We start from the raw sequence: 11,471 nt of genomic DNA on the forward strand, positions 1-11,471 counted from the left end.
ATTAGAGAGAATCATTAGAAAGACAGGAGTCTGGACAGCAAGTTAACCAGTGTGAAGAATTAGCCCGCAGAGAGACAGATAGCTTTTTAGCTAAAGCCCCATTCCTTAGAGAATGATGGCTAACACCCAAGTGTCAGAAAAAAAAAAAGAAGAACAAGACAAGAAGACTGTGGCCTCCTAAGCTCAGCTAAATAGGTTCTGCTGATTGCTGTTGAGATTATAGTAAGAGGAAGGAAGAAAAGATGATCATTGAAGTGCAATTCCATTTACCACACCTGATTTAGGTTATAGAGACATGAATAAGAGGAAGGCATTGTATTTGAAAGACATTATTTCCCACTGTCTCACTAGAAAAATGTCTGAGACAAGTAAGGCATTCATGAATATTTGAGTGAATGACCATGAATCATTTATTCCTACTTTATGTTTATGAATAGACTGTTGGGAATATCTGCAGCTACATTTACATAGAGTTATACATATCACCTGCTGGTGCATTGTACTAGTTACTCTGAGAATTTCTGGCTTTAAACCTTCTTCTCTGATAGTGGTACCAGCCCATGCCAGCAAAGCACAGTGTCTCTTCCCCAGAGGCACTGACAGGTCCCTTTGGACTTTCTGCAGTCCTAAGAGAAGGACAGAAGCACCTTTGTTTCTTATAGTCCCATCTTTTGTAGCCCATGACCAGCAGCAAAGACCACAGAGTGGGGATTGCCAGGGCCTGTGAGCCTCTGTTGGATTTCACATTTGTTCCTTCCCAGCAAACCCGCCAGGCCTTTCCTCCTCACTTGGTGCTTACTCTGCTCTGCGTCCCAGTGACAATTCATCAGGCTCATTTGCTAACTTGCTCCCAGTGACACATGAGTTCCTTATCTCATCAATCTTCAGCCGAGCTAAGATCCATTTCCAGGGATGGATTATAGAGCTTCCTTCACTAATGAGCCCAGGTCTGGCTGAGGTTACAGGTTTATCCCTCGCTGGCAGGAAGGCCTTTGGAAGTACTGCAAGTGAAGCTCCTCTTCATTTCCCCCTGCTGTGTCCACAGGTGCTCGGCTCAACCACCTTGTAACCAAGGGCATGTGAAGGACAGACAGTCTCACCTCCTATTACAAATGCAGAATGCAGGGCAAAGAAAGAAACTGAAGATTCCTAGGTTGACACGTGGTACATACACACGTTTTTTTCTTTTCTCCAAAAAACTTACAGAGATGCAGTACATTATTCTAATAGGATAGGACCACTTTTGGACAAAACTTATTGGGTCAACACCAGACACATGCCTTTGTTTCTCAGCAGCTGTGTCTGGTCTTCCATGACTCAGGCCATAGAGTGTGCACAGCTGGAGCTGCTCAGGTCAGGCTGGGGCTGGCCTGGCCACAGGGTCATGGCCACTTGGACATCGTAGTGGTGCCTGGAGGAACTTGTGCCTGGCGCTCATGTTTTGTAGCTCTACGTTTCTATCTCCTGGAGTAAACGGTGTAACACTCCAGGTGGCAGGAGAGCACAGTGGGAATGCAGACCTGTGCTGGGCCTCAGCTCCACACTGACCACTTCTGGGAAATGATTACAGTATATTGACACAAACACAGGGTACACAGGCAGAGGCTGGGACACAAGGTGACCTGTGTGAAGTACACAAAAGTCAGCATGTAAGGTCAACATGTAAGGCTCACATACACTGGGGCTTTGCACATAAGAACTATGAGTGTTAGGGCTACATACTTTAGGGTTATGCACATAAGATTATGCATGTAAGGACTATGTAGGTAAAGTTATGCATATCAGGTTATACACAAAAGGAATGCATACATAGGAGCTATGCACATTAGGGCTACACATCCAAGCATTACACAAGTAATCCTTAAGGTTATACACATAAGGTTGCACACCTTAGGATAAACTGTGAAGGGCATGTATGTAAGATCATTTGCATGATGGTCATGCATGTTAAAGTCATGTATTTAAGGCTGGACAAGGTCTGCCACTAACCCTGAAGATTGTTATTCTTTGATTAAAATCTACCTTGTTAGGGAACTCTTCAATTTCTGCTCCTTGAGCTCATTTTGGGGGCATCCTGTGGTGAGTCCCCCCACGAGGCCAGCACAGCTCCTGGCCTGGTCCTCATGTCAGGCCAAGGCTGCACACTCTCCATTATCTCTGGGAGGGGCTGACTGTGCTGACCCAGAACACCCTAATTAGTGGCCAAGCCCACCTTGGTACTGTGTCTGGCGCCACCTGATACCTGCCCGCCCAGGTAAGAAGGCCCATGTAAGGGGGCCCCAGGTGGCTGAAGGCGTGGGTTGCTTCCTCTTATGGTGCCAGGGCCAGGAGTGGGGCAGAGTTGTGCTGTCACCGGGCAGAAAGCTTCTCCAGCACCCATGCAGGAGCTGAAGTGGCCACATTATTCCCAGCCAGTCTGCTGCCTTTGGGTCCCGCTGTCCCCAGTGATGCTCTTTGCTTTTCTGGGAGCCTTTTATTTGGGCAGAAATGAAAATTTATTGGTATGGGTTTTCATTTCATATATACTGAGATGAAATGCCCAACAATTATGTAAAAATTTGGTAGATTTCATCTTCATCCTTGGTATAAGTCTCAATCCACTTAGATGAAAAGGTGGCATTTTAAATCTCTCATTCTTCATCTTAACAATGTGCAGAACATTCCCCTCATTTGGGGACTCTGCTCTTCTAGAATATTACTTTTCCCAGGCACACACGTGCTTGAAGATTTCCAGGTGGCTGCACTTTAAAGAACCGTTCCTATGGCCCTAAAGAAACCTTATCCAAATAATTTTGAAAGGCATTTTCCTTATCTAAGATGAATGAAAGATTTCCATTCCAAGTTTAGCAAGAAATAGTTTCTATAACTGGCACTGACAATTATTTCTATAAATAGGAAAGTTGGTGAGAATGGAATCAAAAGGCCTAAAATAATGCCGAATTAGAGTTGATGTGAAGGTAGGGACTTAGGGCTGGGGATGACATTCCAAAAAAGGTCTCTCTAAACAACTAAGGAAAGAAAAGGCCTGAAGTTACTTTTAGCATTTTCTTTGGTCTTCATTGATTTGATATCAGTGGGTAACTGGCCTATCATTAACATCTTTCCTTGCAAGAATTTATCCTGAACGATATTTCCTACTTGTGTCCTTGCGATCATGAAGAATTGATCTTTTCCATCTTTGTTATGGCTACATGCTGTTACATATAATTGTATATCACATTATTGCATCTATCCTACTATATAACAATTCTCATAGTTCTTATTCTCCTTCATTGTGAGTCTGTGAGGACAAGGAGCATGTCTTAAACATCTTTGTCCTCTTAGTGACTAAGGGAGTACTTGCTGAAGGTGATAATCAATGAATGTATTTTTAATCTTGAATGAGTAATTAATGAGCAATATACCAATAAAATAAGAAACCTATTATAGTAGTGCTTGAGAAATGAAGTAACATAATTATTCATGAGTTTCTGATATTATTGTAGACATTTCAAAATGAAAAAAAGATTTGAGCTGAAGCCAGTTACATCTGGGGAATGGGGAACATTTTTAAATAGTAGAGCTCTAAATGGAGATGCATTTAGAATGAAGCTCTTACTAAAATCATTAATTAGAATCTAATACTTAATAACTAGACAATTTTAGTGTAGATTCCTGTCAAACGTTATATAAGCATCTTGATTTGCAATATGTGTCTCATAAATAGTACATTGAAAAAGTAGCAATGCAAGCAAATAATCCATACAGAGAAGACAATTTGTATACCAAAATGAAAATGTTCATTTGAGCTAATGATTTAAACACAAGAAGATTTAACAGAAGTTAAAATGATTGACTTTTAAAAAATGTGAAAGATCATTCAAGATCAAATTTTTTATATTTATATTTAATAAGATCATAAAGGGGAAGGTATATGATTAACCCAGATGGTGCTTCTGTCGCACTTCATTATGATTCTTCCTCCTTGATCCTTCCAAGCACTTTGTGTTCCCTCCTACTTTGAAGAAAACATAATTTCAGCCCTTTCATCTTGCAGGAGGTAAAAAGTTGTAAATGCTGACAAGTCACCACTGGTTTTTGGTTTATGGCACTCTAACACCGGATATGTGCATAGATCCCATGAATTTCCAGAGAGGAGCTCTGGGCTGCTGTGAGGAGTTTGAATCACTGCCTGACCAGGTGTGTGTGTGGGGGGTCTCGCATGCTCTGATGCTGTTTTACAGATGATTTGTGGACATTCAGAGTGTGAAATCACCACACGCCTGCCAAAATCACCATGATAGTCCTGTTCACTGTTAAGTGTTGGTTGCCAGTTGAATGCACCCCCTTCCCATTTCCCCTGGAGGGAGTGCCTTACAGATGAGTCAGAGACAAAGGAAGCTGGGACTCTCATTCTGCTCTTGTAGAATAAAGAATTTGCAGCTTTTCTACAGCTTGTTAGACTTGCTTTTTGTAAGATAAATGCATAGAGTCTAAAGATACTCAGACTTAATAACAGACTTGTTTTGGCCATCTTCACTATCCTCTATGATGTGTCATGGAAGCTGAGTCAGTGGCCTTAAACCAGCTGTCAGAAAGTAATATGAATTTTCTAAAGTAGATGAAAAACAAAGAGAAAAGGAAAATATATTTGGGCAAATGTAAAGCCTTCAAAAGGGTAAAAATTGCAGGTATATAAGACATGGCACAGTATGTTACATCTTAACATCGAACTGTAGTAAATAATTCCAAAGATCCATTCTAAATTATTCAGGTACTTGGATGAAAATTTTGCTTTGTGCCTAGGTATTTGGGATTATAGATAAAGTCTGTAAAAGAGATATAGATTTTAAAGTAGAATTTCTCCAAAGATCTTTTTCGTCTCTACAACATCAATCCTCACAACAAATCTTGGCCACCTCTGTGAACAAGACTTTCATATTTCCTGTGTATTCCCAGGTACACATTCTCGGCATTCATGATATCCACTAAAGAAAACATGTTTAGAAGAAATTAAAAGTGGAGCCTTCACCGTTAGATGGAACCAGAACTCCCCCAAATGGTTACTTCAAGAGAGAGTTCTGTATCAGCTCTCAACTGCCCCAGTTAAGAGCATCCCCAACTGCATGTTACTAGGGGAGGTCTTGGGGATTTTTCTGCTTTCATATTATGAATACCAGCATCATAAATTAATTAGTGTACTCATGAAGTGTGCATTATATTCGCTAATGTCCCTTTTAGCTATTTGTGGGGGAGTATTTGCCACTAGAAAACTCATATAGAATTGAATCCAGATATGAGTTTCTGTGTTTTTTTCTGTCCCTGTTTAAAAATAGTTAAACATTCAGAGACTTAGAGCAATGATTATTTGGCTAACTCAGGACACGTTCTGTTCTGAATTGCATCATCTACATGAATTGCAAATGCAATTTCTTTTTTTCCTGGGATAATGACATTCATCTTCCTTTTTCTATTTAATGGCATAAAGATGACGAGCCAATATTATTTATTAACTGTGTCATGGGTACTGGACTGAGCAACTGTCCTAAAATTAAATTTCTTAAGGAAAGAACCCTGGCTTTTATCTATTTTGGGCCTCCCACAGAGCCAGACAGAACTGTTCAGTAAACATACTAAGGGGTCATTTTTTTATAGTACTCCTATCCAGCAAGACAATACAGGACTTTATACATGTAGTCCTCTCATCAACTTATTTCCAGTGGGTAGATATGAAATGTGGATGTCATGAGGATGGTAGTTCCTGTGTTAACTCTACAAGATTAAAAACATTCAGAACCACAGATGGAAAGTGGACAGAAGGGAGCAGAGGTCAGCTCAGCCAGGTGCAGGGGGAAGGGATCCTGGGGGAGGCGTGCCACAGAGCTCTGGACCAGGCAGGACTGGGCTCTAATAGAGTGGGTTTCAGGTGACAGAATCAGCTCTTCTTTGCTCCCTAGCCAGTTTTTAAGCAGAGTTTTCCTCAGCTGAGTAAGGCTGGACTGGACTCCCAGGAAGGTACCACATGCTTTATGTGCAGGCAAATTATAGACTTTGACCTCTAGACTGACTACTTCCATCACCCATAAATTCTCCATCCAGTTTCCTTTCATCTCCTAGGAGTCTCCTCTGATTTCAGGGGCTGCTTCTACCCTCCAACCATCCAAGACCTCTTTGCTGTTACCTAGGGAGGGAAAATAACTTTCTTCTTTTTTTTTTGTACCAGGCATTAGACTCAGGACCTAGGACTTGCCAGACAGGCACTGTGCGGGCTGAGCTAAATCCCTGTCCCTAGAGAAAATAGCTTTAAGTGTGTTTGTGTGTGTGTGTGTGTGTGTGTGTGTGTTACAGAGAAAGAGATTTTATAATGGGCTTTACATTGAACCTGAAATATCATTGTTTTATACTGATTTTAGTCTAAAATTAATTGGGTTGGTCAGTGGGATTCCCAAGCCCTCCAGTGTGGAGACTGGGAAGGAACCCTGGGGAAGGAATTGGGCATGGTGGTGTCCACCAAGGAGGAATGCTGAAGCTGCTGGAAACCAGGGCCTGCAAAAAGAACACGAGTGGGAGTGAGAGTGCTTTGAGTATCTGGTGATGCTGCCCTAGAGGCTTCTTATTTCCTTTTGACTGAGCAGGGCAGACAGCTGACCTGAATCATGGAATGTTTGTCAGGCTACTGGAAATGGTAGCAGCTTTACTCCAGTTAATTTATGAAGAATATTTTGATTTACTTGACACTGACTTTATGTAAGATAGCAACCTTCCCAGAGGACCATTAATTGACTCCTGTTGTCCTGAGTGAGGGGCTGGCAGTGTCCTGCTTAGCATTTCCTGTCACCACGAGCACTCAGCGGGGCTGTGCCCACGTCTAAGCCCATCCAGTCTCACCCTGGCTGCCTTCCTGTTCCTGCTCTTGGGGGCTGTTGGTCGTACCATTGTGCCTGCAGACGTTGCCAGAGTCCAAGGAGAGTTTAGACTGTATTCTTTGCATAAACATAACAGATATTTTTCCTTTGGCTTCAGTCTGATGAAAGGTATCATTAGCATAACGATGGCAAAGCAATAGTAGGATAATCATAACGATCTCTTAGGGGCCAGGGATTTTCCTAAATAGGGTGTCATAAATCCTCCCAAAGTTCCAGGGAGGGAGAAGCAGCCAGTATCATTTTGATTCTCTTGGTACAGAAATTGAGGTCCAAAGTGAAGGGACCTAGGGACAGAAGAGCTCCTGGGGACACACTGGATGCCTAGAATCCCACCAATGCCACAAAACCCAAAGGTGAACTTCACCTTTCACCCAGCATAGCACTGCTACCTCTTACTATAGATAGTATGTGATAATTATGTTACATATTATTAAAATATATGATACTATAATATTTTATATATACACATAATTATGGGGAGAGAAAGAGGGAGAAATAGTTATGTTGTATCCCAGCTCTAGTTGGAATGAATCAGGTCATTGCTGAGCACACTAGGCTTTGGTTTCCATTCTACCTCTTGCCTGATTTCTTCCTCCTCCTCCCCTCCTTTTCTCCTCTCCCTCTCTCCAGTCCTCCTTCTTTTTCCAAGTCTCTTCTCTCTCTGACCATGCTACCCTAGCTGCCTTTTCTTTCTTTCTTTCTTTCTTTCTTTCTTTCTTTCTTTCTTTCTTTCTTTCTTTCTTTCTTTCTTTCTGTATGGGGGATCGAACTAGGGACCTTGCACTTGCAAGGCAAGAGGCAGAACCACTGAGCTAAATCCCCGGCCCTCCTAGCTGTCTTTTCCATCCCCTTTCTCCATCCCTACCTCCAGGGATTTGTGTAGTTTCCTTTCTCTTGTCACCAAATGGACTTCTACTCTTGGATGATTTCTTTTACCCCATGACTGCACACCCTTCCACTGAACATTTCTAAACCTATTTTCAGACCTTCTTTGGAGCCTTTATCTGGTGCGATCAAATGATAACTGCAGTGGCTTTGCCCAGGTTTCCCAAAGGCACCTCAAGCTCACTATGATCAGACTGTGCCCTGTATGTTTCGCTCATCCTGGATCCTGCCCTAAGCAGCCACTGAGCCTAGTCACTTCCTCTGCGGGGAGGAAAATGTTGATAAACTGTTCAAAAATGCTCAAAAACTGTTGCTTTTGTTCTCCTATCTTCCATCAACACTCTGATCCCCTCAGCTAGTCTCAGCAAGGCATTAGGAGGCTGACTACATGCAGCGGTTATCTACATTAATCATGTGATAGGCCCTCTCCTCCCTTCTAAGAGTGTTTTGCCCAAACAAATCTCCAATATTATGATTCTGGGTGCTGAGAGAGGCATTTTAGAGACATCTCTCTTCAATTATAACATTCTGTTGACTCCAATAGAGTCCATAGCAGATATTTTGTTCCAGGATTGTTTTGTTTATTATCAATTATAAGTTGGAAACCAGAATTTCATCTCTTTCTTTCATCTCCTGGTTTCCAAAGCTCTTTCCTACTCTTACAGCCTTGCATGCTCCATTCCTTCACCGGCCAGATAGGGTTCCACTCTCAGATTCCCCCATTTCTCTTCGGTGTTTGAACACAAGCCGGAAGTCCCTGCACTCTACTAGAGAAGGGAGCAGGGTGGTCATGAGCTCAGCAGAATATACAATAGTGAGCCCTTACTTGCAGCTTGCTGACCCTTCACACAAACACTATAACATTTTTACACCCACTGGAATAACACTGTTACATTTTAACACACTTTATAGTAAATCATGCCTTCTTAAATCAACTAACATTTCCATTTTTGCTGGATCTATTAGTAATAGTTACGCTTCATGCTTGTTTCATGCTTGCTTTAAAAATGGACACTATTGGAAGTTATTTCACTTGGCACAAATTGTGGAACAAGAAGATAAATGTAGAGAAATAAGGCTGAATAATTTGTAATCAGTCCACAAAATACAAAGAAGAGTTAAAAAAAATTCAGTAACACTTGATACAGTGTGGTAGGCATACGCTTAGGATATCATGCTGGGTATGGGGACCACTGCAGTGGGGCTTTGCCAAAGTTGGGGAAGAAGGACTGGACTCAACTCTAAATGCAGCAAGGAAAAGTACGAATTTATAGCAAAGGAGCAAGTTGGGGGTTCAATGAATGGAAAATCACTCAGAGGACCTCCCAGGGTAAAGAGGATTCCAGCTAAACTGACTTGGCAGGAATCTCACTGATGACAGGTCATGGTGTTAAGATATCAGGGGTAGAGCATAAGGAATTCGATTAGATGTCAAGGGTGTGCGATTTCTGCTAAACTGACCCAGCAAAATTCTTCTAAAATCTGATGAAATGGAGCAAACACAGAGCTCCAGTTCAAGTCCAGGGCAAAAGTGCCACTTTTTTGTTTGTTTCTGACATCTGAGGAAATTTCTTTCCCTTGGGGGTGCACAGGCTGAGCTAGTGACCTAAGTTCAGAGCAGTGCTTTTCAGTAAATGCTACGGTGAGTTTCAGAAGGTTATTTCTTAGGATGGTCCAAAGTGCAACAGGTGGCTCAATGCCACAGCAAAGCTAGGGAGAGGCAGTGTTCAGGGCCCAGGTATCCTGGCAGGAGCACAGGCTGGCTGTGTGCCCCAGGGTGAGGCAAAAGACATGGGCTCTGCAGACAAACGGCCTGAGGTTGGAGCCCAGCACTGCCACTTCCTGGCTGTACACCATTGAACAAATTACCTTCTCTCTCTGGCTGGATCTATGAAGTGGGAGTGACAGTATTATCCACTTCAGAGGTTTATTATGATGATTGAATTAGTGGGTATAGTGATGGCTTGGAATAGTGCACTCGGGTAGTTTTCTTTATTATCGATCAAAGGAAGAAAGTGTAGATGATCTAGAAGAAAGGCTATTGAGGCCACACATAATAAACATTTCTTGCTGCTGCACTTTGGTCATGGTCAGGAGATGAGAGTTTGAGATTATACTTTTGACAGGAACCCAACCTGCAGAGATTCTAAACGGTGGACTAAAGCAGGGACCATCTGTTCGGTTCATCAAGGAAGGGGAAGCCTGGGTGGATGCTGCCAGTGAGAATTCAGCAGCCCAGCTGCACACGTGGTAAATAGGGCTCATCCCCCGCCGGCCCCAGCTCCCCCAGTGCTGTGAATAACTTCACATGCATTTTTAAGAATGAGCATGAAAACAAATTACTCTTATTCTTAGATGTTGTTCTAGGTATTCTTGTGAGGAATCCACTTTTTCCTCAGGAAAGAGTTTTGGGTCTACTAAGAAATATATAGATCTTCAAGGGCCTGGAGTCTATGCATCAGAGAGAGCTTGGCTGAAATCATTTTAGTCCAGGAAAATTTCTAAGTGAGTGCCATGTAAAAATTATCAGTACTATTTATTTTTTTTTAGACTGATCTTCATGTATGATAGAAAGATGCTTTATCTACACTGACAACAATAATAGCATTTCCTTTCCATTTTAAACACCAAAAATCTAAGTGATGATTATGCTATTTTCTTGGACTGCTAACCATTTCTTCTGATTACTATGCATTACAAAACAAATGAGTTTTTCCTATAAAGTGTCAAATGACTAACTTCTGATGTTTCACTTGATTATTACACTTTAACATATAAGATGTTGTCTTTATACTTTCTTTGTAGAACAGCAAGGTCATCATCTGTTCACAATTTAGAACATTATGTATACATTATATATGTGTGCATCCATGTCCCCAAATTCCTCATAAAACTATTGCACTGAAGTCTGAGATGCAAATTTCTGGATGTATTAAGTGAAGAAAAAATTAATATAATGCTTGATTTCTAGCGCAGTTTGCAGATCTAAATTTAGTCACTATAGTCATATGTGTGCATGTGTGTTTATATATCTATATATGTGTGTATACATATAAAATGTGTAGGACACATACATATTTACAGGCATGTGCATGTATTTATATATACAACTTATTTTTTTGTTTTGTTTTGTTTTCTGTATATCCTTTTATTGGTACATTTTAGGTGTACGATATAACGACATTCATCATTGGAAATTTGCACCTTTTCATAATCTCTCTTGGTTCTTATTTTTTCCCCCTTCTCCTGCCCTCCCTTCAACCCCTCCACCCCTCCCTCTTTACAAAGACTTTGTTTCCTTTTTTCCATTTTCTCATATTAATTCCATTCCTTTCTTTCCTTTCCCCTACCCGTCCCAATTCCCCTTCCCCTTTGCCCCTTTTCTTCCTATTTCACATTATCTATTGTACCTTTTAGTTCTTATTTACACTTTCAGTTTCTCACACTAGAGAAACTATTCAGTATTTACACATGTGTGTCCTATTTATTTCACTTAAGAGTATCACCTCAATGTGCATCCATTTAGCTATAAATGTCTCTAATTTCTTGTTTGTTTATGGCTGAGTTGTACTTCATTTTATAAAAAAACACACCTTCTTTATCCAGTCTCCAGGTGATGGGCATTTGGGCTGTTTCCAGGTTTTAGCTATTGCAAATTGTGTTGCTATGAAGATGGGTGCA

General features: G+C 41.3%; 1 protein-coding gene across 2 annotated transcripts in view; it reads right to left on the reverse strand.

Moving 5' to 3' along the window:
* Window positions 1-11,471, reverse strand: part of Ptchd4 (patched domain containing 4) — a 198,950-nt gene that overhangs the window by 59,909 nt on the left and 127,570 nt on the right. The window lies entirely within an intron of this gene.

Source organism: Heterocephalus glaber, unplaced genomic scaffold, assembly GCF_053883595.1.
Source record: "Heterocephalus glaber isolate CG9 unplaced genomic scaffold, H.glaber_assembly_v1.0 deba00001497, whole genome shotgun sequence".
Classification (NCBI taxonomy): domain Eukaryota; kingdom Metazoa; phylum Chordata; class Mammalia; order Rodentia; family Bathyergidae; genus Heterocephalus; species Heterocephalus glaber.